Raw genomic sequence first — 5,583 nt, forward strand, 5'->3', positions numbered from 1 at the left:
CTGGAAAAGATAAAGGGAGGAAAGGTGTTAGGGTAGGGTAAGAGGATTCCCTGTCCCACATAGACAGTTTAAAGCAACAAACTTAAAGAACAGTAACCACTCTAAATAACAAGCACAACTGGCATTCTCTACTAAAGGAGCATTTACACACCAAGGTTATTTTTGAAAATCCTAAAAATTACCTTAAAATCAGTAGAAAAATAATATTCAAGATTACTAGAACAGTGAATATCTTGATAGGGCTCCTGTGAGTCAACAGTTTATTGAAAGCTAACAAAAAGAACAGAACACTGACAACGAAACCTCTTTTTCAGTAATTTTATATGGCTATTAAGCCAAACAATATTTTATATGATACTCTGCCAACCCACAGCCAGTTTGTGGAATGACCAAATAGATGAGCCCTGGGAGCAATAAGGATGAGACTGGCTACAAGTCAATGCACGTACAATTCATATTCTAAGCTTTTAAAAAAAGATGCATGTAAGATAAAAAGTATTTTACAGAAACACGTTCCTTGTTTTTTAAAAAAAGCAAGTAAGCAGCACTGCTCTTAGGTTAAAACTAGAAGCATGGCTATTTGCTTTCTAAGGAATAATTAACAATGTGCACACAGTTTCCATCCCTGAAATAATCACTTAAAAAAACCCCTTATGGATATAAGTCATCTATCTGAGACCATCCTCTATTGAAGAATTTTATTATGAGAGGATGCACAACCATAATTTAAAGATATTCATCATGTCTATACTAAGTGATGCCTAAAATGATTATAAAAATTTGATCATGACTAAAGCACAAAAATGCTCTTACACATTCTGAGGCACTTTGACAAGCCTGTCATTCAAGTTAGCAGACAGCAAAAAAATAGGCCCACTTGCACATTTGGGGCTAGAAACGTATCATAAATAAGGTAATTGCTCTTACAAGCCAATTCTATAGCTACTATTGTTAAATTTCAGCTGTATATTGCACATTTGTATAATAGCAAACAAACCAGAACAAACATCAAACTTAACAACTGTATCTGTGTCTTCTCCGATATCTTCACAAGAGGCCAGAATGACTTAGGACTTCTGCTTGTAGCCAGAAGCCCATCTGGTTACTTTCCAAAGGCCACTGCCTACAGAAATCCCTCAAAAGTTTCATGAAGGTCTCTTTGGGTCTTGGGGATTATTAGGGCAGGTAAGAACCATATTTTGGTGCGTATCAGACTTGTGCCAAGTACCTTCTGGAAAACAACTCGTGTGTGCAGGACTTGGCCTTCCTTGCTTTGAATATGAGTTGCAAATCGTTTTCCTGAAGAGATCAAGAACTGGGTGGGGACAAAGTCTTGAGCTTTTCCATCAGACTGAATCATCACACAGTTGCCAACACCAGCATACTCAGATTGTAGCAAATTTAAATTTTGTTATAAATCATCCATGGAATGTCAATAGTGTAAGTCCCTGCAACCATAACCTAGAAATGATGTTTATTCCTGGTAACTACACAGCATTTCAGTGACAAAAAAAAATCACACAAGCATATGAGTAGTGTCAGCATTTTTGTTACAACTGAACTTTCTAGTTTTAGTTTAGTTGTAAATCAATTTGTTGTTCTTCACTAAACCTGACTATTCAGTAAATCCTTCTCTGAGACTGACAGCAACTGAAATCCTGGAGCAAGCAGCAATTTTACCTTCGCTATTCAGAGCTCAAAAAACCAAACATTGCCTTTATTAAGCAATTTCTGGTTCCTACTGACTGAGAGATCTCATATACAAGCTGTATATGCCAAAGATAAAGAGGCCAGGAAAGGTATTCAGAAACACCTTTGTAAATTCTATACCCCGCCTCCCCCCCCAAAAAAAACCCACCCCCCCAGTAAGGAACCACATTCCCCACAGATTTCTGATTATTATAGAAATAATTTTATGTGAAACTTTTTAATCCCAGAATGAACTCCAAGGTATTTTCAAGTAACAGGCACAAGAGTATACTGGTGATGTGCTTCAATTCTTCAAAATACATTACTAATTAATAATACAAATCTTGCTAGTACCTTAACTTCAACCGAAGCACATACTGTACAGCAAATTAACTTTTGAGTCTCAACACCAGTTACTCATCTTACAACTACCAGAAGGCATCTTGCCTGTCCTAACAGAGAACAGGAGCTCAGCACAGTTGAGATGAGAACTGGATCAGACCTATGGTCCATGCAAAAACAATTTAACTGAACAGGCACCGTAAGACCTGTTCACTGCACATGCATGCACGTTTCTGCTGCCAAAAAAAAAAAAAAAAATTGGTACCTATACAACATATACCCATGTAGCCATATGGTCTATATAGTAAATTACATGCAGCATATTTCTCACTCTTAAATAAATTTAGCTTTCAAAACTAGGTATTATAAATATTGTTATTTTTCTTAAATGTGTCCTCCTGAATTTTTCCTCAAAATTAAAAAAAATTCTGTTTCTAGTTTGAATGCATACTCAAAATTTGCGAATATTCTTCAAGGATCTTCTCAGGTGAGACTTTTTACAAGTGCCAGAGTCCTGCAAACATCAAAGCTGTTATTTGATGACAGGAGTGCTTAGTATGTTCTTTCAGTACCAAAAAATATTTTCCAGAATCGCTTTAGTTATGTTAGAAGAGCCTCTGATCAAATTCTCTGTCCAGAAGTTATATGCCTGCTAGCTAAACATCATTCATTCTTGTACAGAAGGCATTCCAAGCTTTGATGTTTAGCCATGTTTTTGAATGTAAAATGCCAACCTTAGCAGGAATCAATACCATAACTGAAAATCATCTGTAGTAAATCTCATTATAGCTGTACAGCATTCACCTGGATGGCCTCTATTTAGTACATAGGTTCAACAGGATACAGTTCATGACCAACTCATAGCTTCCCTCCACGCAAAGCCTGCATCCATTTGGAAAATACCCTAAGTAGTATAGCAACACCCCTAAACTACCTATAGTTATTTTAAGGTTGAGACAGGCTCATTTGCATCATACCAATTTTTGTAACCACTCTTCACCATTGAGTGCACAACACGGATTCCTTACTTCCTTGTGGAAGCATCTGTGCAACAGGGCACCATATATGGAAAGAGAAGTATTTCCTCATTATTTTCTAAGGATGTATGTATACAGAGGAGGTGGCCAAACTCTGTACGATGGTGTCTCCCTCCTCTCATTTTCACTGAGAGTGGCATGAGGGGCCTTTGCTGATACAGGGCAGGGAGCCGCTACCTACTGTAATAGTTCCTCTCTGCTATTAGTCCACTGCTACAAAAACAATTTCACCACTTTAAAAAAAACCCCAAAATGATCATTTTTAAAGGGCGGGGGAGGTTTCTGGCTCATGAGCTTCTATCAAGACCAACTAAATGGTATCACGACTTGCAGCCGTGCAAGGTAACTGTGTCATCATCATGAGCACTTTATTTCTTACTGCAAAGTAGAAGGGCTACTCAGGGCCTCCAGCTAACACTCTTCTACAATCCGACAGCTGAGTAGCTCACTGCACTTGTTCCCCAAAAAGTTACAAACTTTTAGGTGACAAAACCTGAGTATTAATCACAGTAGAAACTTGTAACTTATAAATATTTCTTAAAAAAAAAAAGTTATTTACAGTCACTGCTGTGTCATAATTAACATTCACCTCGTTTTGACAGGATGACAAGCTAACAGAAACAACTGAGCTCCGATTCTTCTCCCCTGCCCCAGACCTTCACTTTTTTGATGAATTTTAGCTTGCAGGAAGGGCATATTGGTTCCTGCCAAGTCCCTAAAACCCTGTGATACTTTCAAGTTTGACATACACTGTGATGAAAAGGATTGACTTGAGGAAGTATATGCAGCTTACGGTGAGAGGGGACTGAGCCTAGTACATTGCAAAGGGTGGTGGGCTCTTCACTTAAGCTTCAGTACAACTTGTCGACCACACACACAATTGTGTGCTACGGAATCCAAAGAGCAACCTTCACAAAGATCCCAATATATATTACTTCTCATAATGACACATGCCCACGGAGAGGTTGCATATTTTTTAAAATATATTTTAAAACTCACGTTTACAAAAGGACACATACAAAAAGAGGAATTTGTTTTATTTAAATTGCTAAGTAAGATCTGGAAAAATATTTTAAAAAATGGAACCCAAGTTCAGACCTCTGAATGCCACTAAAAAAAGAAAAAAGGCAATACAAAACCTATCTTCATATTTCAGCTCCACCTCTTCCATAAAACAATCTTGAAACTAGTCAGAGAAGTTTTGTAATGCATTTTCTAAGAACACACACCTAGGCTAAACAAAGCAAGAATACAGCAGACTTTATCTTTTACTTCCTGGAATGAAATTCCTTTAGAGACAGAAGACAAAAGAAGCTAGTATTACTCCAACTGTGAATAATAGGGGAAAAGCAAAACAAAACAAAAGCAATAACCTCAAAATCCAGGAGTTACTCATGTCCATAGTTCACACTGAGACTATTGCAGGTAGGCTGACAACAGTGATTTCTACCTGAAGCAGTGGAAGAGTGTTAAATCAAGAAATTACACAAGTATTTTATGTCACATGTCAACCAAAAACTTTTGGCATCTCCTACAGTCTTGCAAGAGGAGCAATTAATTTCTCTGTATCGTCTGAAATAGACATAAGCATGGCAATGGTTACACACCAACCTGTTTAATATTAGAAGTCTAACAACTACATGAACTTTCTGCCATACATTTTTTAAAGAAAAAGCCTTCTATAGATCTGGAGTTCTGTTTTCTGAAGTCAAGACAGATCAATCCTGTCCAAAGAGATAAACCAGATCGCTATATTCCATGAGCAACTCCTTAGGCACTTTAAAAAAAAAAAAAAAGAAAACCCCTCACTTCTCCAAAAATGCTGTAACACACACTCATTTGTTTACAAGTTCAGCGTTTATTAGCTAACCGGCAGGACTGCTGCATACAGAAAGATACCTGCAAAACGGTTTTCCTCTGACAGGGTATTTTGTCTCCTGGGCTCTCTTGTTAATCAAGTTTCTTACATCTGTGAAATGCCATGTGTCCTGAACAGGCTTTCAAGAACTTAGACCTGTTAAGACTACTAAATGTGAGGAAAGGACACCTTAAGTAGAAGCCTTTTCCAAAACAATTCAGTGAAGAAACAAACACCTTTATTACTATCTGTGTTTGTTAGCTGAAAAGAAGCTGCTGTCTCCTGCAGCCTGCCAGCCTTGGGTCCTACATCTAACGCTGTAATCAAATCAAAACAAACAACATGAAAACAACAGTCACAGTCAGGTCTTTGTCTGAAAAGGTGGGATACAATCTTCTGGCTGTTGCCAGTGAAAGCAGTTGTTCTGTGATGTCAGTTGTTTGCATATTTGAGTCCGAATCAACAAAATCTATTTGCTAAAGATAAGAATGCAAAAAGCTGACAGGCACCCATCATGGGTGAAATTCTAAAAATGAGCAGGCCTACAGAAATCAATGGAAACAGCACCCGGGACACAGGTAACCTGTCAGAGCTCACGTGCCACAACACGAACAGTCAAAACCTCAGTCCAGATGTCCTCAAGGCCAGCTGAGGCCA

This window comes from Phaethon lepturus, unplaced genomic scaffold, assembly GCF_000687285.1.
Source record: "Phaethon lepturus isolate BGI_N335 unplaced genomic scaffold, ASM68728v1 scaffold53507, whole genome shotgun sequence".
Taxonomy (NCBI): Eukaryota; Metazoa; Chordata; class Aves; order Phaethontiformes; family Phaethontidae; genus Phaethon; species Phaethon lepturus.